Consider the following 25,340-nt stretch of genomic DNA (forward strand, 5'->3'; position numbering starts at 1 on the left):
CACCTGCCAGCCTGATCTGTGACCTCACCATGGCCTGACAAAGTGGAGTTCACAGGAAATGTGCTCCAGCTTTTAAGAGGGGGTAGTTGAGATCACTTTTGCTCCAGAAGAGTGATAGGAAAATGCTGACACTCCTCATTTTTTGAGGGAAAAATCCATATGCCACCGCCTTGTGTGAACAAATGTGTTATCTGGGCCGGATGGACAGAGTTAGCCAGGCAGTTGTGAGTCTGCTCACAGGAAGAATCTGCATCAAGATGTGAAGAGATGGAAGCTGGAGAAATCAGCCTGGAAAAAAATAGATGTTTATTGGGAGTGCTCCCACAGCTAATGCTGGGATCATGATCCTCTTAATGAGCCAGTGATGTGGAATGCAGTGTCCCAGCAGGGCGGCATTTACTGTCTGTCTGTCTGTCTGTCTGGAAAATCCTGTGGCATCTGTGACAGAGCCACAGAGGTGCTGATTTACTCCTTACTTCTTCTGGGTAGGAGCAAATGGCAAATTAATCGGGGCTTGGTGCAGTAACTTGTGCTGCACTGAGGAAAATATTCCTTCAGGAAGAGGTTTCAGGTTTTTAGGTGTCAGGACAGGCTTAGAAGGAGCAATTTCAGCAGCTGCTGGTGCTTCTGAGGCTTTCTCTCCTCTCTGAGGTGATGTGGAAGAAGGGTTGTTTTTTTTTTCATTCTTCACCCATGGAATAATCATGAAACTTAAAAAAGAATTTAAACCATCTTGATGCAGTTTGGGGTCTGTGCAAGGGGTTGAATCATGTCCTGAAGAAAGCAAATGGGCAGGAGGGATTTAACTCAGCTTTCCTCTAAAAGCGATGCTGCCAGAGGTGCTCAGAAGTGGTGGGTGCAGCAGGATCTGTTGGGAGCAGGCAGACCTGCACAGCAGCTGTCCCGTGGCTCAGGGGGAGGCTGCACAGTCGTCCCCATCGCTGGCTCCACAGCAAATCTGACAGTCCTGCTGCTGTTTATTTTTCCAACATAAAACATAAAATATCCCATGAAGACAGGCTGGAAGCACATGGGGTGTTCAGCCTGGAAAGAGAAGGATCCAAGGAGATCTCAGAGTCTCTTCCAGTGCCTAAAGGGGCTCCAGGAGAGCTGGAGAGGGACTGGGGACAAGGGATGGAGGGGCAGGACAAGGGGGAATGGCTTAAACTGAAAGAGAGTAGGTTTAGATTAGAGATTTTAGGAAGGAATTCTTGGCTGAGGGTGGTGAGGCCCTGGCACAGGTTGCTCAGAGAAGCTGTGGCTGCCCCTGGATCCCTGGAAGTGTCCAAGGCCAGGCTAGATGGGGCTTGGAGCACCCTGGGCTAGTGGAAGGTGACCCTGCCTGTGGCAGAGATTTGGAGCTCAATGGTCTTTAAGGCCCCTTCCTATCCAAACCATTCTGTGATTCTGTGATTCCAGATGTGACAGGAGTGCTGTGGGCAGCACTTCATTAACATTCACATCTGTTTTGACTTCCAAGAGCGCTGTCCCTGCTGAGCACTCCCAGAGAGCTTCAGGAAGCACAAGCAGAGACTTTGTGCTCAGCCAGAGGAAGATGGAGCACTCTGCATCTGTCATCTCTGCACGTTGGCTCAGGGTTTCTGGGCCATTTGTGGCCGTGGTGGTTTTCCCCTGCTGCCAAATTTCAACTCCAACCTCTGGAGCAGTGGATAATCCAGCCTGTGCACAGAGTTACAAGGTCAGGAGGAAACCAGAGCTGCCAGCAGGACTCAAGCAGTTTTTAGCCATGGGTCCTCCAACCTCAGAGTGTTGTCCTGTTGCAGGAGGTGTGTTCCTGTTTTCCCTGCTGGCTTGTTCCAGGGACATGTTTGCAGGGCATTCCTGTTCTAATAGGGCATCCTGAAGAGCTGCGTTTCCCTCAGTGTTCCCAGGACAGATTTCCTTATTCTGAATCCTCATAATATGAGTGACCAAAAAACAGACACAAACCCTAAGTGCTGGTTTGTGTTTACTGCTTGTTATCTTGAAATTCCTTGCTGGGATACTGCTGCTGGATCCCGCTCTGACAAATGCTCTAATATCAACAGTGAGCAGGTAGTTTTGTCCTTTGTAAATTTAATTTAGACTCTCAAAGGGCTCTCCCTTGACCTCCCGAGTTTAGGGGAAGCTTTGTAGATGAGTGTTAGCCTGTTTTCCCTGTCATTGTTCCCAACTCAGGTTTATCAGCAATCTTTGCCAGATTTTCATTAAAAGCACCAATGCCCTAGTGTATAATACTCAAGTTAAATCCAGCTGTATTAATGTCTTATCTGATTTCTCATGCACAATTTTGGTACGTAGAAGAGAAAAGGAGGATGACCTCCCTCTAAAAGGAGTGTTCATGCTATGAGAAGAAATAGGAGTACGGATTACACTTAAAATTTTACTTCTGAAGTAGCAATCTGTGTTCATGGAATTGGTCTGTTACTGCTCCCCAAGGCACACTGTGAACTTGTAATGGAGCCACTGTACAGAAATAAATGCTTTAAGCAGTTTAGCTGGAAGTGTGGATCCTCACCTTTCCCCTTTTCCCTTCTCTGTCTCCATTCCTGCCTCCTGCCTGGCGCTGCAGTGATTTGAAGGGGTTTGTATCTTATTTCCACGTGGCTGCCTTGGAGATCTTTTCGACCAACTTCCCTCTGGACTCTCTACAAACATTAAAAGATGTTTGAAATTACTCAACCTCAACGGTGCTTGAAATTGAGCCATGTTCTGTTGTGTCAACAAAGTGCTGCAAGTGCTGATTGTAGAGGCTGGAATAAAGGTTTCCAGCTCTGGTGCTGCTGCCCACAAAATTCCCTTATTAAGTGATGTTTCCCCACCTGGGAGCTCAGATGTGCTGCTCTGATTGCTTATTTGTCGATCTTCCTTTATTTTATTTAGATTCTATAATCAGTGAACAGGTTGAAACATTTCTGCTGCAAAACTTCCACCCCCTGCCACGGGCAGGGACACCTTCCACTGTCCCAGGGTGCTCCAAGCCCTGTCCAGCCTGGCCTTGGACACTTCCAGGGATCCAGGGGCAGCCACAGCTTCTCTGGGAAACCTGTGCCAGGGCCTCAGCACCCCCACAGGGGAGAAGTTCCTCCTAATGTCCCATCTGAACCTCTCCTTCTCCCCCTTTGTCCCATCCCTGCTTGTTGTCCTTTGTGTGCTTGGATCTACTCAGAAATTATTTGGGGAAGAATTAAGGGCCTTGTGGGTTATTTCAAATTAGTGATATTATTTGGAGTCTGAGTAATTTCATGGTGCCCTATTTGGCACCATGTGCTGGCTTTTATTAGAGCAGAATGTTTTAGAGGTGGAAGAGTATTTCCTCTTCTTCACATTTGTGTTGCCCATGAAATACCTGGAAAAGGAGCGGTGACGTGTATTTTATCCAGTTTTGGTCTCAGATGGTGTCTTCCCTGAGCAGCCTCTGCTCTGGGGCCAGGCTGGGAGAGATGGGAACATCCAGCCTGGAGAAGAGAAGGCTCCAGGGAGACCTCAGAGCCCCTTACAGTGCCTAAAGGGGCTCCAGGAGAGCTGGAGAGGGACTTGGGACAAGGGCCTGGAGGGACAGGACACAGGGAATGGCTTCCCAGTGCCAGAGGGCGGGGATAGATGGGATATTGGGAAGGAATTCCTGACTGTGAGGGTGATGAGGTCGTGGCACAGGTTTCCCAGAGAAGCTGTGGCTGCCCCTGGATCCCTGGAACTGTCCAAGGCCAGGTTGAACAGGGCTTTGGAGTAGAGTGTCTGTTGAGTGGTTTCCCTTCCCCTGGCAGGGGTTTGGAGATGATATCCAAGTTCCCTTCCATCCCAGACCATCCTGTGTTCCTGGTGTCAAATGGAAAACCTTTATTTTGGGAACGCTGCATTTCAGTGGGTGCAGTACACTCATCACTCATTTCTCTCTGTGTCTTTTCTGGCTCAGGGTTTTCTCGTTCCTGCAGCAGCTTTGCTATTTTGCAGTAAATTCCTGGTCACAGCCCTCTGTCATCTGGTGGCTGAGGGCATCCTTTAAGCTGAGGTGAGGATTGAGTTCATTTTTCAGTTCAGAGAGTTTCTCTGCACTTGGTGAGCAACGAGCTCTGCTGGTGCTGGATCAGGTGTCGAAAAACTTCTTTCTCCACTGGTCCCACCTGGCAGTGAAAGCAGCAGATTTTCTCTGTGTCTGAGGTCAAAATAAGCAAAATATTTGGAGGGCCTGGGATTCCACAGTCAGGTGCTATGATAGCACTGGAGCTGCAGATTCCGTAGGGGGAGGTTTTGTAGTCGTTAGTTGGGATATCCCAGGATATCCTCACCTGCTGTGAGTGCCAGACCTAACAAAGCCTGGTGCCCTGGGGCTTCTGTCTCACAGTTGGCTGCTCTGGGACCCAGGGGGGAACCTCAGAGAATTGGTGGAAGGTTTGTGTGCCATTTAAAGGGCTCTCTTCTGTGTAGATCCTTTGGTGCCTGAGAAGGGAGAGGTTCACACTTCCTTTTTTTCCCCAAGGATGAGCGTAGAGGAGGATCCACCACCCCCATTCAGCAGCAGGGTGATTTTGGGGGGATTTGGGGCCTTTTAGTTCTCTGGGAATTCGGGGTCTAGAGAGGAAGTCCAGTGAGGAGCAGCTGAAGGAGCTGGGGAGCTCAGTCTGGAGAAGAGGAGGCTCGGGGGGATCTTCTTGCAGGTGGAGGAGATCCCCCCAAAGGTTCCTGTTTCTCCTAAGACTTTATTGAGAGAGGAGATAGACTGGAAATCCCAGAGGATGTGTGGATGTGGGAAGCTGAATGAAAGGGATGTCTAAGGAGGACTGAAAAAAAGTGGGTTTCAAGTGAGAACGTGGGAAGGGATGCTGGCTTGGCTTTGTGAGGAGGTTGTAAGTCTTAAATATTCCCAGTTCCCAGAAGATGTTTGAGGCAAAAATAATAAGGGAAAAGAACAATGTGGCAAATACCTGGTTCCACTGGCTTCTGAGCACATGCCCAGTGTCCCAGGGGAGATGATTCCTGCTGAAAGGGGGGAACTTTGCAAAAGCTTTGGAAACGGCAAAAAAATTTCAATGAAATGTTTGTCGAAGGACAGCAAGACTCACTACTCTAACAATTGCAGGGATTCTGGAGAAACTTCCAAATGCAGCCTTGAAGAGTCACCAGAAATATTTAGGAGAGCAGGTCACAGACCCTTGGAGGTTTGGGCACGTAAAATGTTGTCTGTGCTCCAGACTCTGCATGGAGATCCCTGCAGGGGTGTGTGTGCATCCTTGCCTGTTTTATAAATTATCACATTTTCCATGTGACTGTCACTGTCCAAAAACAGGATGTAAGGAGCTTGGGGAGCTTTAGGTACCTTCTGCCACGTGATAGTTCCGATGGAACCATGGATCCATGCGAGGATTCAGGAATCACAGAATATCCTGAGTTCAGAGGGATCCATCAGGATCATTGATCCAGCTCCTGGCCCTGCACAGACACCCCAACATTCCCGCTCTGTGCATCCCTGAGAACATTGTCCCAACTCTCCTGGAGATCTGGCAGCCTTGGGGCTCTGCCCATTCCCTGGGGAGCTGTTCCAGTGTCCACCCTTCCTCTGAGGGGAGAAGGGAAGCTCAGTGGTACCCACAGCTGTAACTCTGTGGTTTCCAAAGAGCTTTGAACACTCACAGCAGCTGAGTTCCCTCTCTCCCTGTGCCATCCCCGCTTGGAACGTGGCATTCATCTGAAGTATTCATTAAGATGGAGAATTATTTGCATATTATTAGCATTATTACATGGAAATAAAGCTGCTGCTGGTTCTTCCCTCCCTCCATGTATCTTTCATCACCCGCCTTTATAAGGCTCTGAATCCTGTTTGTTGTGTGACAAACTGGGCTGATAAATCTTGTTACTCACTTCAATGACTGGGAGACTCACTGCACATTACTGAATTTGGTGAATTATGTAATAAATGCATAATTAAAATTAAACCCGGAGCCTCTCTTGGAACCTCATAAAATGCTGTTTATGATGAATTATAGAGAAATGTACATGGGTATTAAAATTTAAGCCTAATTTTTTGGATTTATTTTCAATCAATATTTAATACACTACCTATAAGTTCCTGCAGACCCACAGCAAATCTGTTGTTGTGGCTTTGCTGGAAAGCACAGAAAGTGTCTGTGTGTGTGTGTGTGGGTAGAGTGAGGTGGTTTTTTTTTCACGGGGCTTCATAGCTTAATGTTTGATTACAGAAAGGAAAACTCCCCTGAGCACGATGTGCTCAAAATTTTTTTCAGCCACAGGAAGTGTCTGCGAGGAGTTGGGTTTTGCCAAAGTCTGTCCCCACTTGGTCACCTTTGAACGTTGCCCAGAGAAGCTGTGGCTGCCCCATCCCTGGAATTGTTCAAGGCCACGTTGGATGGAGTTTGGAACAACCTGGGATTATGGAAGGTGTCCCTGCCCACAGCAGGGAGTTGGAACAAAATTATCTTTAAGGTCCCTTCCAACCCAAACCATTCTGTGATTGTGGTTTACTGGAGGAGAATCACAGTAGTAGGAAATATTTACTCAAATAAAGTGCTGCTTGGTTGCTCACTCATCAAATTGGTATTAAAATAAACTGAAAATCTTTCCCCCGATGAATTTCTGCCCCCCTGGTTCTTTCTTCAAGGCGGCTGCTGTCAGGTTTAAACTTGAGATGTGCAAAAAAAACTTCTTCTCTCTGTGCTTAAAACGGGTTTTAGAGACATTTTCCTTGGAAAGAGAAGCAATGTTTTTCAGGCAAACAGCCTGCAAGTTTAATTTTGAAAGGTTTGTGTCTTAAGTAGCAAATTGAATAGAAGGGATTTGATTCCCCTAAATCCCCGATTCTAGAGAAAGCAGCTTGAGATCTCAGTAAGAGAATTAACACATGGGTTAAACTTACAATAAGAAGCAGGACTTGGAAAATGCCTATTCAGATGCCGTTAAGGAAATAATAGGATTAGTTCTTGTCATGTCAGTGTGGATTCCTCAAACTGGGGGCTGCCGACACACAGCCGGGCTGTGTCGCTGGTCTGGCCGTGAAATTGGGGACAATAACAATAAAGATGACTTTTCTTGGAGGCAAATTCCTTTGAATGTTTAAGCCAGTGCTTGTGTACACACACAGGGCAGGTAATTCGGGATGACAAAGGAGCCCCTAATAATCCCCCTCCCTCCCCAGATGTGCTGTTTGTGGCTGAGGTGATGGTAATTGCAGCTGGGTAAGTGGTGAAAAAAGGCAGGACTACACCGTGGCGGCGTGTTTTCAGTTCCTGGAAGCAGATTTCTGTTCATTTTTATCATCTGTTGCAAACACAATGTGGTTCCTTACCTGTTATTTTATTCCCTCTGTCCCAATGTATATATATTTTAATGTATATACATTATACCCATTGTTTAAGATAAAGCATTTTTGTCCTTTGTTTATATTTATTTATTTGTTTTCACTGCCCATGACAATTCAGAATCCTGCAAAAAAGCATTCTTTTCATTTTCTTGTGTTTTCCATTCCATAACCATCCATGTGTGTCTTTGTTTTTAGCGTAAACCAAAGAGAACGAAGCCTTAAGGCAGAATTTGGGTTATTTTGACATCACCTGATTCCATCATAGAAGGAGCTGTAAGAGACCAGCGCTCTGGAAAACTTCCAACAAAATGGTAATGACTCAAAGAAAGGCTTCTGTTGTGCTGTCACTCTTCTGCTCTGGTCTTCAGACACAACTTCTGCTGCTTTGCAAAGCTTGTCTTTCCTTTTCCATGTGGTTTCCTCTTGCAAATGATCCTGGGTGTCCTGTAATTCCCCCCAGAAGTGCTCTGGGAGCAGAGGGAAGTTTAGGCAGCATTGTACAAATTCCAGGAGAAGTTGTGGCTGCCCTGGAAGTGTCCAAGGCCAGGTTGGACAGGGCTTGGAGAAGCTTGGGATAGTGGAAGGTGTCCCTGCTCATGGCAGGGGATGGAACTGGATGAGCTTTAAAGTCCCTTCCAACCCAAACCATTCCGACTCTGTAATTTTGTGATTCTATGATTCCGTAACTAAGAATGGAATAAAGTTCTATGTCGACAGGTAATTGGCAAATGTACCAAATTTCTCAGTAAATTATCACCTCAACATTTATATATAATAATATAATAATACCACCAGTGGAGGAAACAAGGTGGGCACGTGCTCAGGCTGACATTTCCCTTCCCGTGTCAGAGCATTCCCAAACACTCCTCAAGCCGGAACTTAAGGAAGCAAAAAAAAAGCCAAACAGCTTTACAGCTTGGTCTCTGGCAGAGAGTATTTGCTGTGTTTTGGCACAGGATTTATTTAGGGAGTGTATATGAAGCTTGGAGAGAGCTCTCTGCACATTTTGCAGTGGCAGCCGCTGACGCTGCCTCGAGTTGCAGCCAAAGCCAGGCTGGTTTCAGCTCCATGTGTGTTTTAGCTCAGTGTTGCTCCATACTGGAGTCATCTTGTAAAGCTCCAAATTTCACAGATTTGGAGATCAGCAATATATTATCTCATTTAGTTTGCAATTCAAGATTTTAAAGCATTAATTAGAAAAGCTGCACTGAATGCACATGCATGCATGCATATAATTGTATCAGGTTACTGTACCTATATTTTTCATATCCTTGGACTGTTCTTGCTTGAAATCCTTCATTCTGCTCTCCTCTGAGCTGTTCCTTTGTTACTCACTAACAGGAGTTGCTCTCCTTTAACAAAAAGTGCTTATCCCTATTATATGTCTTTTAAAATGTGTCCATTTAAATTAATATTTAACAGAGCAGAGACATGTCTGTGGTATAATGTATCCACTTATGGCTAATCGTTATTTGAGGTGACTGAGCCTCTTTGTACTTAGTTTTTTGTGCTTTTTATCCAGCAGAATCATTTGTAGATTGCAGTGTAAGAGCTGATTTACACCTCAAAGTAGACTATTTCTCCTGGAGCTCTGGGCTTATTACTTACCAGCATCCTTTTAGCCGCACAAAGGAAGCACTGAGTGTGAAAGGATCTCATCCCAAAGCAGAAATCCCAATTCCTGTCCCAGTTCAAGGTGTAGTTACCGATCTATTGGCACCCACCTGTACAATTATTTTCTTAAAGGCTTTGGAATGGTTAATTTACACTGCTGGGATTTTTTTATTCCAGCTGACTTCATTTATCTGTTCCTTCACTGAAAGGGTGCCCAGGCGCTGGAACAGGCTGCCCATGGTGGAATCACCATCCCTGGAGGGATTTCAAAGCCACGACGATGTGGCACTTAGGGACATGGGTCAGTGGTGGTCCTGGCAGTGCTGGGGAAACTCGATGACCTGAAAGATTCTTCCAACCTTAATGATTCAGTGATTCCAAGTGAGGTGCCCAGTCAGAGCTGCTGGTCTTGGCTCCCTCTCAGTCACTGACACTGCCGTGTGTCCTCTCCTAGAAATCCTGACCTTTTGGCTCCAGCTTTGACTGGATCTGCACCTCAGACACTGAATCTTTGGTGGGATGAGCTCTGCCACCCCATCAGGGATCCCTCATCTTTTTATTTCACCATTTAAGCTTTAACTGATCGATAATGGTTTAGTTAAGAATTGAGCATTGCTATTTATTTAATTTCATTCTTTTTTGTTTGTTTGTTTGTTTGTTTTTTAGGTCTGAAAGGTTTTTATGGGTGATGAGACGTTCCAGTGCTTGGATCAATCTGTTTTGTTTAATGTGGGAAGGAGTGGATTTTTTTTTCCCCCCGTTGTTTGGTTGGGTTACCTCAAGTTTCTGGAATTTTACATCAGCAGAGCTAATCCAAGTAGAGAGACAGAGAATCATGAAATTAGAATGGTTTGGGTTGGAGGGGACCTTAAAACCCATCTGTTCTACCCCTCTGTCATGGGTAGGGATACTTGGCACTCTCCCAGGTTGCTCTAAGTCCCATCCAATGTGGCTTTGGACATTTCCAGGGATGAATGAGATGATTTTTAAGGTCCCTTCCAACCCAGTCCATCCTGTGATTCACCCATTTTTCTAAAAGCTCATCAGAAATCACTCCACTCCCCAGGATTTTTAACGTGCTATGTTCTCCCTCAGCCCCTGCTGAACCCTCTGACAGAGTGGGGCTTTAACTCCCAGCCTGCTGTGTCTCCTGAGTTCAGACATCTCCGCAGAAGATTAAGCAAGTTAGAGAAATTAGCTTTGATCCCTTTCTGCCAGCGTAGGATTATTCCACATCACACTGGGTTTGAAGTTCACTCCTAATCCAGTTTTACACGGCCCGGGGGGACCGGGCTCCTCCCGGCCCCGCGCTGCAGCCTCTGATTTAGTGGCACTTCCTTGATACTGAGATTCAATTTGCATTCCCATTACTGCATCCCATTCCATCCTGTGCCATCCCAAAACTGCTTCCTGGTATCGTTACCCTCCCCGTGCTGTTTTGGGTGCTCTCTACATTAAGATACATTGATGTATGTTTAAACCACGCCCTTCTCTGCAAACGGCTCTAGTGTCCTGTGTGGAGGTTTTCAAGCTGTAGGAAAAGATTCACATACAAAAAGGGTTTGGAATGTCCAGCCTGGATCTTTTTGCACGGAAACAACTGGTGTGAAACGAGATTCCAAGAGCCACCCGTGCAGAACTGATGCTGATCATGGCAAAATAGAAGGTCCTGTTTCCGTTTTCCAGAGATCTGGTGCTCAGTCCTGAGGGGTTTTTTTATCACACTACATTTTATTTATGATATTTGTAACCCCATAAGTTTTCTTCCTAATAAATGTGTATTTTCAGGCTGAAAAAATCCTTGTCTGTGATCCTTTGAAATGGCTTTTTACAGGCATTCAGCATCCTGAACATTTTCTGCTCACACACACCGGGCATGGGGGTAGCACAGTGTTCCAGCCAGGAGCTGTTTGAAGTCCCCAAAGGATGCATTTAAAAGTGACATCGTGTTTTGCTGGACTGGCAAAAGCTTGGTTTAGCACCTGCATCACTCCCAGGGATTTTTCAGGAAGTGCCTCCTGGAGCAGAAAGCACTGGACACATCAGAAATGTGATTTATACACCAAAAACAGGTTTTATAGGTGAGAGTTACAATTTCAGGTTTCTAAGGGTGACTGTATTTTAGTGGGAAGCCCAGGAGGTCCCAGAATGGAATTCTCCTCCCTGTTCCTGCCCTGTTCCTTCCTTTCATACACACCTTGTAACAGTATTTCACATTTCTTCAAGAAGGAGAGCGTTTTTAACACTCCTGTAGCATGGTTGGCAGTGAGTATCTGTTTTTCCATTCTGAGTTGCTTGGGTAGCCCCTGCTCCTGATTTTTCCTTCACTGGCAACAGCTCGTTCAGAACCTAAATCCGTCCCAGTGGTATTTAATCAGAGAGTCACAGAATGCTTTGGGTTGGAAGGGACCTTAAAAATCATCTGATTCCAACCCCCTGCCATGGACAGGGAACCATCTTCCTCCCCAGAGCTGTCCTTGGCAGAAAAGCACCATTAATCCTGATGGGAACAAGCAAGTCCAGGGATTTCACAGCACCCCTACAGCAAAGGTGTTTTGGAATTGTGCTCCCCCATCCTAACAAGGCTTTGACCATACCAAGAGCACCCTGTACGAAAAAAGAAGTTTTTTTTTTTTAAGCACATCGGCTCTGGAAGGTCACAAGGCTGTCAGAGTGACTTATCTGCTCTCCTCTGGAAATGGCATTTCTGGAAGGCTGTGGCGGATGCTGCTCTGGCAGTCTGGGCTGAATCCTGCGGAAGGGCTTCAGGAGATCCATCAGATGCCCTACTTAATTTAAAATGGAGTTTGGAGTTTCTTTTATTTTTTTTATATTTTTGTTTTGTTCTCTTCACTGTAGTAAAATTATTTTTACGACCCTTCGGGTATTACCTGCTTTTATAAATCTTTCTATAATTAAATTTACAAATCCGCCTGTGAGCTGGTGATGTGTAAAACCTTGCAAACGGGACCCTTTGTGTGTTAACCTATATTTATGTTACTTTTATTCCTTCTGGCAGTAATTATCCTGGCTCTAGGCCTAGGATTAATCTATAAGATGCTGAACATGCTTGAATTTTTCCCCCCCTTCTCTGTGGCAAACTCGTCTTATGCAGAGCAGGTCATTTTTTAAAACTGCTTCCTATGAAGTGGTTTCACTGTTTTACCCCTCTTAAGTGATTCACAGGAGGAGCCATGGCAGAGGTTAATTGATCCTGGGCCATGGATATGGAAGGAGAAATGATTCAGCCTCTGTCAGTTTGGTGCTGGGCTGTTTCCGAGCCTGATGACGCAGCTTTGGCTGCCTGGCCAAGGGACTGTCACCATCACTGCTCTGCAGGACTGGGGGGACAGGCTGGGACAGGGCTGGGGGTGTTTTTAAAGCTGCACAGGGACTCCATCTCTGGTCTAGTGGGGTTGGAACTTCCATGTCATGGACAGCAGGCAGCTGAACAAGATCTAGGTGTGCCTAGGTGGCTAAAAAGTCCAATGGCCCATGAGCTGTCCCAGGAGATTTGTGTCCACAGGAGCAGGGCAGTGCCTGTCCCTGTGCTGGCTCTGCTGGAGCACCTCCAGTGCTGGGGACAGCTCTGAGACCCTCCTGACAAGACAAAACATTGAGGGGCTGGAGCGTGTCCAGGGAAGGGAACGGAGCTGAGAAAGAGGCTGGAGCACCAGGAGCAGCTGAGGGAACTGGGAAAGGGGCTCAGGATGGAGAAAAGGAGGTTCAGGGGGGACCCTGTGGCTCTGCACAACTCCGTGACAGGAGGGGACAGCTGGGGGTGGGTCGGGCTCTGCTCCCAGGGAACAGGGACAGGACGAGAGGAGACAGCCTCAAGATCCCCAGGAGAGATTGATTAGATATTGGGAATAATTTCCTCACCAAAAGGGCTGTCGAGGCATGGCAGAGGTGCCCAGGGCCATGGTGGAGTCCCCATCTCCAGAGGGATTTAAAAGCCCTGGGGATGTGGGACTTGGGGACATGGGTCAGAGGTGGTCCTGGTAGTGGTGGGAAATGGTTGATCTTCCATGATTATTTTGCCATGGTCTTGAGGCCAAGGTGCTGCAAGATCCTTAAAGAAATCATGGAGGGTTTGCACCCACCTTACAGTACCTCGGTGGAACATTTCTTCATTCTCTTACTGAGTAAGAGTTCAGGGACATCAAAGAGAGGCACCAGCACTTTCTGGAGACAAGAAAATGGTGTTTTCTGCATGTTGTGTGAGACACGAGCACAGCCCCAGGCAAGGGTAATCCACAGACTTCCTGCAGCTGGGGAAGGAATTTCTGGTTCCCCCATCCCTAAAAACATTCAGGGTCAGGTTGGGTGTATCTCTGAGCAGCCTCATGTGGTTGAAGACGTGACTACTCACTGCAAGGGGGGTTGGAAGGCCTTTAAAAGCCTTTTCCAACCCAAAATATTCCTTGTCACATGTCCTCTCCTCCTCCTCCTGAGCTGGCAGGTACTGACCAGACCTCCTCCATCCCTTTCTCCATCCCATCCTTCTCCCCACTGTCAGTGGATGAGGAAGGAGCTTGTGAGAGACTCATCCTCTGGGGGTGTCCTCCTGGCTGAGCTGCCCTTGGGGACTGTGCCCTTGGACACAGCAGCCATGTCCCAACAGTGGTGGCCTCAACAAGTTCACGGCTGGAAGCTCCAGCCTTCCTGGATTCCTGGATCGATGCAGCCCCGGGCTCTTTGCTGCTGTGTCAGGAGAGCTGCTGTGGGCTGTAGCAAACTTTGCCCGCTGGGATTTTTTTTTCCTTAGAAAACCTTTCTGGAGTCATTGATTTGCAGCGTGTCTGAGCCAAATTTAAGCATGGAGCCACAGAGATCTGAATTTAGCTGTGCTGGCTGTTTTCCCTGGGAGGAGGGATCATAGGGATGGATTTGATTGCCTGGGAAAATTAGTGTTGATTTCAGTGAAGAATATTTTATTACAGTGTTTGCATTGGCATTGTCTTCATAGGATAATGGCTGAGAGTTTCCTGTGTTTCCTGTGCTTGTGTGTATTTAATAATTTAATCTATTCCTTCTGAATACTGGCTTGGACTAGAAAAGAAAAAGAAAAAAAAAAAAAGGGCTGGCTGCCTACTCTTAATATCCCATCATAAAATAAAATCACTAATCCCAAAGGTGGAGTTGCAATTAAAAAGAAAGAAAACCGCTGTTAAAAAGTACTGAAACTGAACAGTATGGTCTGAAGTGGACAGTGCCTGTGGTGTTTGCTTCAGAGACTGAAGATGCTGAGGTTGTAGTGCCTTGAAAACTGGGATCCTGTTACAGGACCAAGAATGATTTGGGTGGGGAGAGACCTTAAAGCTCCTCTCATTCCACCCTGTGCCATGGGCAGGGACACCTCCCAGGTTGCCCCAAGCTCCTTGGGGAGCCTGTTCAGTCCCCAAATACCCTCTGGGGAAGAACCTTTTCCCAATATCCAGCCTAACCCTCCCCTGACACAGCTCCAGCCATTCCTGGGTCCTGTCCCCCCTGCTCACAGAGAGCAGAAATGGGAGCTGCCCTAATTAGAAGTGGAAGATCCAGCATGGAGAATCCTTTCCCTCTTCTGTTTTACAAATACAAAATGGCAGGCTGGCCAAGATATTGGCCTTTAAACCTTGTTTTTCCCTGTGTGGGCTGTCAAAACTCCCCCTCAAACTCCCTCCAATCCCCTCAGGCACCATCACCACACCAGGAAGGTTCCCCTGCCCTGAGGATCCAAACATTTGCTGCACATGTGGGGCACAGGAGAGCCAGGGAGGCTGTTAAACACCATCAGGCAGCTCAATCCACCTCAGTTTGGGATCTGGTTTGCAAAGATCAGGGCAGGTGAGAGTTGTTGCTGCAGGTTGTGTGTCTGGGAGTCACCCAAATTCCCTCTGGCTGCTTCCAGTGGAGGTGGGGAGCTCCAGGACAGGGCAGGAGTGCTCCAAGCCCCCCAGCTGGATGCTTTAACCCACCTGGCAGTTTTCCCTTCTTTGCCCTCCCAGGTACCACTCCAGGCCACGGGAAGTTTTGGATCAAGAGGAATTACCTTCAGACTGTAATGAAAGAGGCTGTGCTCAGGCTTGCTCATAAATGCAGCACTGGACCTGTTAAATCAGGCTGTGTCTGGCACTGAGGGATGAGTACAATCTAATAAAGGTATTACAAGCACTCGAGTTTGGGCAATTAAAATGATAATGGTATGCTGGAGCTAACGAGGCTGAGGTGAGGCTTTATGGGGGCCAGGGAGTGCATCCAGGTCTGCCCTGGCACAGAGAAGCTGTGGCTGCCCCTGGATCCCTGGAAGTGTCCAAGGCCAGGTTGGATGGGGCTTGGAGAAACCTGGGATAGCGGAAAGTGTCCCTGCCCATGGCAGGGGGTGAAACTGGATGAGTTTTAAGGTCCCTTCCAACCCAAACCATTCTGGGATTCTGTTTGCAGAGCTTCTGGTCTGCAGGAGAAGAGAACTAAAGGGACTAATAGGAGGGGAGGATTAACCATCACCTAAAGTACTGCACATTTTATGTAAGACCTGAGCCTCGATTTATAGAACCACAGAAGGTGGTCTTTAGGGTGGGAAGGAACCCTAAAGACCATCCAGTCTAACCCCCAGCACGGGCAGGGACACATTCCACTCTCTCAGGTTGCTCCAGGGAGGAATCCTTCCTTCACAGCAGCCTTTTCCTGGATCAGGAGCAGCAGCCAGGCTGTGCTCCCTGTTAGGAGCTTCCAGCTTCCCTTTAGGAGAGGAGCAGAGCAGGAGCAGAGGAATCCCTGTGACCCACCACTGTCATTTCCTGCCTTCAGAGCTCTCCGTGGGCAGCACAAGGGCTCCTTTATGGTATTGTGTTTACCAAAGCTGCCTGGAGGAGGTTATTTAAGCTGCAGTGGTTTGAACCATGCTCTTGACATAATTTTTCCTCCATCTGTAGCTTAAATATCAGCCTCTTCTCTGAACTGAATGACTCTCATGGTTACTCAGATGCTTTCAAGGTGCAGTCATTCCCTTTGTGAGCACCTGTGACATTTGCAGCTGCCCCATCTGATTGCTACAGAAATCCAGCGTGTTCCAGGCTCCGTGTGGGAATCACAGCAGTTACAGAAGCACATGGAGACAACTGGGGTCAGGCTGGATCTTCTGTCTTCTGTATGAAGCCATTCAGATTAGATATTAGGAATAATTTCTTCCCTGTGACAGTGGGGAGGCTTTGGCACGAGTTGCCCATAGAACCTGTGGCTGCCCCTGGATCCCTGGAAGTGTCCAAGGCCTGGCTGGACAGAGCTTGGATCAACCTGGGATAGTGGGAGGTGTCCCTGCCCATGGCAGGGGGTGGGATGCAGTACTCTAATGTCCCTTCCAACCAATAGTTCCAGTAAGTTGTTTTGCAAACTCTGAATGTGATTATTAAATGAATCTTCATTTGGTGCAGGAACAGTCCCATTGTGTGATTCTGTGGCCGCAAAAAAAAAAAAAAAAAAAAAAAAAAAAAAAAAAAAAAAAAAAAAAAAAAGAGTGCTTTTTATTTTCAAAAGGAAAAACCCAAACCTGGGGAGAAAGCCCCAGGAGCAGCAGCTTTCAAAGTGTCCTGCAGCTCTGTTTCTTTGGGTGTGGGCAGGAAGATTTCTGCCCGCTCAGAAAAGCCAGGCTTTTTCAAATAAATGAAAAACAACCAGTTCCTGGGGTCCTGGGGTGAAATTCCCAAAGGCTTCTAAGAGAACCAGCACTACTGGCCAGGGTGGCAGGAGGGAAAATTTCCTGGTGTCGCCTTGTGTGGCCACTTTGAATCCCAATTTCACAGCTCCAGCCAAGCAGATAAAGACATGAGGGTGTGGGGGACCTGGAACTGGTGAGAACAACCAGCGGGGGCTCTTGCTACCGAGAGTGGAGTTGGGATGCTCAGCCTCTTGGAGGAGAGCTCCAAAGTGCTCCTCACAGCTCAGAAACACCTCAGATTCCTTCATCAGAGCACAGAGACAGAGAATTGCTGAGGCTGGAAAAGTCCTACTGGATCATCCAGTCCAACCATTCCCCCAGCACTGCCAAGGCCACCACTGACCCATGTCCCCAAGGGCCACATGCACATGGCTCTTTAATCCCTGCAGGGATGGGGACTCCACCACTGCCCTGGGCACTCTGTTCCAGTGCCTTACTACCCTTTCCATGAAGAATTTTTTTCCTAATATCCAGTCAAAACTTCCCCTGGCACAACTTGAGGCTGTTTCCCCTTGTCCTGTCCCTGTTCCCCGGGAGCAGAGCCTGACCCACCCCCAGCTGTCCCCTCCTGTCAGGGAGTTGTGTAGAGCCGCAAGGTCCCCCCTGAGCCACCTCTTCTCCAGGCTGAGCCCCTTTCCCAGCAGTGCTGGGTGGGATATTGGGTTATGTTTGGATTTAGCAGCCTCCAGCTGAGTTTGCAGGAGTTCCCAGCCTGTGCCCCAGTGGCAGAGCAAGTGTAGCTGTCAGCGAGCTGCCAGGTGGATTTTGGTCCCTGTGGTGCCTGCACTTCCAGCATTCCCTCGCTCTGAGGCCTCCGGGGACAATCTCACTCGCTAATGCAATTTGAGAGCCATCACTCAGAGGAAACTCCGTGGGAGCCCGGCACAGACTCGCTCCCACCTTTGCTGATCCCGCTGCTTTTGCTGCAGGAAGAGCTGCTGTGCTCAGGTGTTTGTCCTCGTCTCTGCCCTGCACCAAAGTGTTTGTTTTCCGTGAGGAAATCCCATCGCGCCTGAAGAGCCCCCGGCTGCCCTCAGCACCAGCACGCCATCCATGGCTCTGTCCTCCCGTGATCCCAGCAAGTGCTGCGGTCCCAAACCAGCCATCTCCACGGCGCAGACAGGACGGGCAGGCCGGGAGCAGCTGAGGAAACCTCCCGGAGAGGGAGCTGTGTGTGAATTAAGGGTCGAGTAAGGATAGGGAAGAGGCTCCGGCAGGCTGGGATTGTGTTCAGCTCCTCCTACGCCCACACGTGGGAGGCAGCTCCCGGGAAAAAACCACGGCTGCCTCCGCTGGCTGCCTGAAGATTTCGCCACGAGCTGCAGTGGGAGCCTGGAGAGGAGGCTTGGAGGTGGATACCTGCGTTTTGGTGGGCTGGGAATACATCTGGGATGGAGCCCCATCCACAAAGCGTTGTCCATGCCCTGAGGAGCTGTGGCGGCCCCTGGAAGTGTCCAAGGTCAGGTTGGATTGGGGCTTGGAGCAACCCGGGATAGTGAAAGGTGTCCCTGCCCATGGCAGGGGTTTGAAACTAAATGATTTATGTAGTCCTCTCCAACTCAAACCATTCCATGATTCCATGATGAATAGAGATGGCAGAGCAATGAGGTTTTCAGTGCAAAGCCAGGAACATCCCATGAAAAGCTGGCGCATCCCATTACCTGTGCAGGCTCTCCAGGGTTTTGGGAGCCTCCCAGCGAGGGAGAGACGTGGGGGAAGCGAGTCCCAGGTGGGAGTGTGTTTTTGTACCAACACTGAATTCAAAAGGAGCCGTGAGTGCGGAGACAGCTGAGCAACAGCGCAGCCTCCACTTTCCTTTCACACCAGGAATTGTTTCCACTCAAAGGGCTGCTTTGCATTTTTATTTAATATGAATTTCCCTTTTAACGGTGTCACTCGTGACTCTCGGGTACAGCCTGTGATTCTTCACATCTCAGTACAAAAAGCCAGGCTGGGCATTGTGCTTTCCTGAGCTGGAAATTCCTGCCCTCCTAGTTTGTGGGCAGGAATAGCTTTCCCCACATTTCCTGGGAGAATCAGAATTGAATAGAGGATAAAATGCTTCCCTGGGTCCTGGGACATATGGATCTAGAATTGAGCTACCCACTAACCTCCTGCTAAGTTTTAGGGGACAAGATCTGTTGCCTGCCAGATGTTTGTGCTCTGTCTGGCACAGCAGGGCAGTCTGGGTGCTATTTTTGTAGCTGTGTTAAATAACTCTGTCTACAGGGTTTTGGAGGTGGGAGGGGAAGGTCTGTCAGGGCCCTTTTAAGTGTGTCTTGGTGGTTTATTCGTGTTCAGGCTCAGGTAAGACAGGAGATGTTGTGATTCCACAGGCTCATGTGTGGCTTCATCCAGCCCCAGAGCTGCCTCTCTCCTGTGTCTGGTGTTGGGCAGGGCTCACACAGGCTGGGAGAGCTGGGGTGCTCAGCTGGAGAAGCGAAGGATCCAGGGAGACCTCAGAGCCCCTTCCAGGGCCTAAAGTAGCTCCAGGAGAGCTGGAGAGAGGCCTGGGAAAAGGACCTGGAGTGACAGAACAAAGAAGAATGGCTTCCCACTGCCAGAGGGCAGGGATAGATGGGATATTGGGAAGAAATTGTTCCCTGTGAGGATGCTGAGGCCCTGGCACAGGGTGCCTACAGAAGATCCTTTTGGATCCCTGGAAGTGTCCAAGGCCAGGCTGGACAGGGCTTGGAGCAACCTGGAATAGCAGAAGATGTCCCTGCCCATTGCAGGGGATGGAACTAAATTATTTATGGGGTCCCTTCCACCCCAACTATTTTAAGATTCCATGATTTTTCTTAAATAAACTGTTTCCCATTGCAGGAATATGTTGGCCTTCTCCTAAATGTAAGATTTATTTTAAATGGATATAATACATGAATCCTGTGCTCCATCTCAGCATCAATTCCACATTTTAGGTGGAAACTTTGAAGAACTCCTAGTTGTTGACCCTGGCTGTGTTTTTTGCTACCTATTCTGTCCAACCCTTCTCCATTTCCCTGTCTGTGGAGTTCCAAAGCACGGAGGTGGATATTGGGCAACCACTGCCCTGTAGCCTAAAGCGTCTTCTTTTACTTAAACCCCACAGGCCTGGGTTCCGTCAGAGTCCTAAATGAAAACTTCATTAGGTGAAACCCTCCTTAGGTGATGCCTCTGCTGGTGGACACACCTTTAGCAGGAGAAGGGACTGGCAAAAATCCTCTCCACCCGTCCTGAGGCAGGTGTCCCATGCCACTTCCATCCACGACCTTCCTGCTGCCCTGTCCCACTTCACAGCTGGCCTCCAGATGGGAATGACAACGCCTGGGGTGGCTCAGGGCCTGTCACTGTCTTCAGCCTCCACAGCATTGGAGGGTGGATGTCCAAAAGCTCTTGAAGTGCTGGCTTTGTTCCAGCTGCTGTTCCCTCTCTGCTGGGAGCTGCCCTGTCACACAGGCTGGGGAAACAAAGCCAGGACAGCCGGGTGGTGGAATGGCTCAAAAAGCCTCTTTTGTTTGCTTCTTGCCCTTGAAAGGCAAAATGATGTCCTGGAGGAGAGGTGGAGGCACGAGAAAGCTCCTTGTGACACTGGCACCTGAGAGCGGGGAGCTCTTTGCATAACCTACCTTGCCACGCTCCCAAACCCCGTGGTGTGGTGGTGTGGTGACGAAAAGGAGGGTGTGAAGAGTCCAGAGCATCCTTCAGAGGTTTTCCAGCTCTGCTTGATGCTTGTGCATCATCTCTGTCGTGTGGCCTCTGGCACAGAATCCAAAGTATTCGTGCAAATTAATTATGTCTTAAAAAATAAGACGTGCACAAGGAGTTTTGGGGCAAGAAAGCTTCAAAGACAGGTTGGATTGGGCTTGGAGCAATCTGGGATAGTGGAAGGTGTCCCTGCCCACAGCAAACTGGATGATCCTTAAGGTCCCTTCCAACCCAAACCCTTCAGTGATTCTATTATCGAGGTAAGGTTGGCAAGGATTGGTTCAATCAAAGAGGAAATTCCAATAAGGTGTTGAATTTTCTGGCTGCTGATTGCAGGATTGGGGATGAGGCCCCAAATGAAGAAATGGTGTTTTAAACCTCCCCATACAAGGATTTCTGCAGGGAGGATAATAATGGCACGAGCTCAACCAAGTACAAGGTCCTCTGAGGCAAATGAACTCCCACGGATAGCCGAGAACAAGGAAAGAAAACAGAGAGGGGAAAAAAACACCCAGCTGGGTTGGAGCAGAACTGACTCCTGGAAATCCTCCAGGCTTTGGAAATTGGTAGGCATCTGGTTCTTGATGGATCCCTCATGGAGCTTAACAAAAACTGGAATACAAAGATATGTTTATACCTTTTCTTTGGGAGTCATTTTGCCTCTGTTGTGGTCCACAGTACTGTGCCCTCAAGCCTAAAAATAGGGGTAATTGATGTAATCCTAAACCAAGGGAACACACCAGCTGAGTGCACAGATTATCAACCTGTCCCCTCAGCACCTGCAGGCCAGGGGTGGGGGGGACATGCAAAGAATGTGGGGGTTTTTTTAAAGCTTCCCCCCAGTCATCACAAGTGATGAAACAGCAGTGAGTGATGTGAGTGGGGGGTGGAAGGGACGATTTGGGAACCCAGAGATGCTTTAGGGATGGATTTCAGGAAGCTGATACCTTCTCTGGAGGCCAGCCCATAGCTCTGGGCTGCTGTGGAAGGTAACCATCCACAAGTGATGGAGGTGATTTCTCTGTCTGAATTTAAGGTCTCTTAAACGTCCTAGTGCTGTTTTATTGTTAGAAGTACAGCCAATGCAGGCTCAGGCTGAAATTCCCTCTGAGTTAGCAAAGGAGAGACTGAGATCACATCTTTTCCAAGAGGTGTCCAGCTCTCAGGTGCTTCTCCACATTATTCTGTGTCCTCATGGCCTCAATCAGCACCGGGGGAGGTGCAGGTTGTACATCAGGAGGAATTTCTTCATGGACAGGGTGGTCAGGCATTCAAGGCGCTGCTCAGGGAAGTCACGGAGTCCCCATCCCTGGAGGTGTCCAGGGAAGGACTGGACATGGCACTCAGTGCTCTGGGTGACAAAGTGGAGATTGGTCACAGGATGGACCCCATGGTCTGGGAGGTCTTTTCCAACCTAAATAATTCTGGGATTCTGTGAAAGAGGCCATCTGCACCAGTATCCTCATAGCAGGGGTGCCTTCTGTTGCCTCTGAGAGCCATTGGATTGGACTCAAATCCTTTGTTCAAGCTTTTAGTGAAGACAGGATTATTTTTTCTCTTTCATCAGTGCCAGTGGGATCAGAACGAGGATGTTGTGATGTAGAAATGACTGTTTGCAAAGAGCCTTCATCGAGGAAGATGAGCTCTGCAGGGTCCTGCTGGTCACCAGTGCCTGGTTTCAGCTGGGACCTTGGGTACCATGGAGGATGTGCAGAGATGTGTCATGGATGGAATGACAGGATGAGGGGGAATGTCTTCCAACTGAGAGGAGATTTAGATGGGATATTGGGAAGAAACTCTTCCCTGTGAGGGTGGTGAGGGTGCCCAGAGAAGCTGTGGCTGCCCCTGGCTCCCTGGAAGTGTCCAAGGCCAGGTTGGATGGGGCTTGGAGGAACCTGGGATAGTGAAAGGTGTCCTGGGAACACAAAAATGAGCATCAGGAGCACTCCTGGCTGCAAAGGGGCCACTTCTCCGTGCCTGGGCCATGCTCTGGCTGGGATGCAGAGCAGCACTGACCCTTCCAGCCACAAGATTGGAGATTTTAAAGCTCTTCTGGGGCGAGTCCTCATGCCCAGAGTAACTGTGTCTTCATTATGTCTGGTAGATGCTGCTGAAAAATTAATAACTCACTTACAGGCCTTAGTTAAGGAGCCTGCTCCGGGCAGGGAGCAAACGTCCCCACTGATGGGGCCTGGAAACCTGGAGAGCCAAGTGGTGCCTGCTATTTATTCCCTTTTATTTAGCATCCATATTTAATGCTTTGCCTCTTTCAATGGCTCTGCAAATATGAATGAATTAATTGGGGAGTTACTGCAGCGCACATAACGAGGAGAGCCCTGCTAATTAGTCGGGGTGGGGTGTTGATGGAGCTCTGTTCAACAAGTGCTCCTGTTCATTCCCTCCTTCCAGTCTAAGTTATGGATTCAACTGCGTTTCGCTGATGAGGGAAATCCAAAATTCAGCAAAAATGCCTTCTGAAGGGTTTTTCTCAAAAAGGAAAAGCAAAACATGTGTGTTCTAGGAAGAGGAGTCACACTGATGTTTGTAATTTATGGATTTAACTAATTTTAAACTTTTTTTTTTCTTTTTTTCTTTTTTTTTTTAAGCTGTATTCTCTAGCTAACATTAAAAACATACCTGGCTGGGAATGTATCTCTGGTTAATTGCTTTGTGGCAAATGAGACCATTTCAACAAATGCTCCACGCACATTTTAGATCTTAATCCAGTAGTAACTTATTGGACAGTGCATCACAGTGATCAAGGTAATTCCATCCCTGTAAGAATGAGGCTTATTTCATAGAAGAGATTATTGAATTTGGAATTTCTGGTCTCTCTGTTACTGCAGTTTGTTGTGAGGTGTATTTCTGTATTTTGCATCCATGCTCAAGGGACAGTTTTCCAAGAGTCTTCCCCTGCTGTGTCGCTTCTCATTTCTCCACCCTATCCATCCTAAATCTCCCTTTAATATTAGTGGGAACATGGTGGAGCAGGAAATGAACACAGGAGGAAGTTAGGTTGCTTTTGCTCCGTTTTCATGAATTTCTGTCCAGTAACTCCATCCAGTCATACAAAAATGGACCCAAATCCTAGGAATTGTCAGAAGTAGGGACTGAGTTGCCAAGATGGAAGAGAATTCCTCCAGGAAGGTCTGTGGAGTGTCTGTTCTTTTTTCACTTCAGGAAAAACTTTCCCATGCAGTGGCTGAGCACTGGACCAGGCTGCCCAGAGAGGGTGTGGGGTCTCCAGATATTCCAGAATGACTTGGACACAATCCTGTGCCCTGTGCTCTGGGATGACCCTGCTGGAGCAGGGAGGTGAGACCAGATGACCCTACTGGTGCTCCCTGCCAACCTTTACCATCCTGTATCCCTGGCTTTGCTCTTTGCTAGCTGAAAGGGCCATTCTCTGTGATTTTTCTGTATGGCCACCTAACATGGAGGGTGTTCATGCCCCAAATCCCAACTCTGAACCCAGGACAAATAAATCTCTGGTCTCATTCTTCTTCCTGCTTCATCTTCCCTCCTGATATGCCAGCAGCAGGAATTCCTACCTGACTCTGCCCTTTTTGCCCTGAAGACACCACCAACCTCCTTGCTGGGTGTTTTCCCACTGAACACCTTCAGTGACCCCTGGGATGCTCCTTTTCCAGCTCTCATCCCAGTCCTTCCATACCCTCTGGGATGCTGCCTCATCTTGCTGCCTGCAGGGTGCTGCTGATGCTCTGTATCCTCCCGGGAATGTTGTGGGGTTGAGTTCACCCTGGGCTCCAGGACATTTCCACTCAGCCCCTGTGGAAGCTGGGGGGAATGCTCTGCTGGAATGTGGGGAGATGATGCCCTGGAGGCTGGGAGGATGCTGTCCTGGAATCTGGGGAGATGCTCGACTGGAATCTGGGCACGTGCTCTGCTGGAATCTTGAAAGATGATGTCCTGGAGGTTGGGATGATGCTTTCCTGGAGGTTGGGAAGATGCTCTGCTGGAATCTGGGGAGATGTTCTGCTGGAATGTGAGATCATGTCCTGAAAGCTGGGGAGATGCTCTGCTGGAATTTGGGGAGATGTTTTGCTGGAATCTGGGAAGATGCTCTGCTGGAATGTTGAAAGATGATGTCCTGGAGGTTGGGAAGATGCTTTTCTGGAGGCTGGGGAGATGCTCTGCTGGAAGCTGTGGAGATGCTCTGCTGGAATCTAAGATCATGTCCTAGAATCTGGGGAGATGGTCTGCTGGAATGTGAGGAGATGAAGTCCTGGAAGCTGGGGAGATGATGCCCTGGAAGCTGGGGAGATGATGCCCTGGAGGCTGGGGAAATGCTCTGCTGGAATCTCGGAAGATGATGTCCTGGAATCTGGAGAGATGCTCTGCTGGAATGCTCTCCTGGAGGCTGGGAAGATGCTCTGCTGGAATCTGAGAAGATCATGTCCTGGAAGCTGGAGAGATGCTCTGCTGGAATTTGAAATGTTTTGCTGGAATTTGGGAAGATGCTGTCCTGGAGTCCAGGGAGATGATGTCCTGGAGGCTGGGGACACGCTCTGCTGGAGGCAGTCGTGGCCAGCACACATCAGCTGCTCCACGCCCGCCGCTTCATTCCGGCACCGGGCTCGGATAATCCCCTGTGCCTTTAAACGTGATGCACATCAAAGCCAAGCAGAGCAGAGGAATTCCCTCTTCCCGCCTCCCAGCCCGCGCTCCCTCCTTTTCTCGTTTAAATTTTCGGGACTGGAGAGCGGATTGCAGCTGACACAGATTTGTAGCCGTCTCCATGACGACAGAGACGGGCAAGTTGTATGTGGAGCGTGTTCATTGTTAAGTTTCTAATTTCAGTGAGGTCGCTGGATGGTTTTTCTCCTTCTTTTTCTTTCTTTTCTTTTTTTTTTTTTTTTTCCTTTTCCCTGCAGCTCTGAGATACCCTGGAGAAGGAGGAGAGCTGTCGGTGCCCCTGCTTTTCCAGGCTTGCTCCCTTGCTATCCTCGGAGCAAAAGCACTAGGAACCAGCCCCCAGTTTTCAAAGCTTTCCTGTTTTTAACC

General features: G+C 48.4%; 1 protein-coding gene across 2 annotated transcripts in view; it reads left to right on the plus strand.

Moving 5' to 3' along the window:
- Window positions 1–25,340, plus strand: part of XKR6 (XK related 6) — a 168,894-nt gene that overhangs the window by 40,413 nt on the left and 103,141 nt on the right. Inside the window, exons 2-3 of one of the 2 annotated variants that reach the window (XR_010720149.1) lie at window positions 7,511–7,626; window positions 9,596–10,715. The exons of the other annotated variant lie outside the window; for it this stretch is intronic. The gene's annotated coding sequence lies outside the window, so the exon portion shown is untranslated. Of the gene's footprint in view, window positions 1–7,510; window positions 7,627–9,595; window positions 10,716–25,340 lie in introns of those variants that run through there. 2 annotated transcript variants of the gene reach the window in all.

The sequence above is a fragment of the Chamaea fasciata genome, unplaced genomic scaffold (genome assembly GCF_029207755.1).
Source record: "Chamaea fasciata isolate MVZ Bird 193981 ecotype frontalis unplaced genomic scaffold, bChaFas1.0.hap1 SCAF_3, whole genome shotgun sequence".
Classification (NCBI taxonomy): Eukaryota; Metazoa; Chordata; class Aves; order Passeriformes; family Sylviidae; genus Chamaea; species Chamaea fasciata.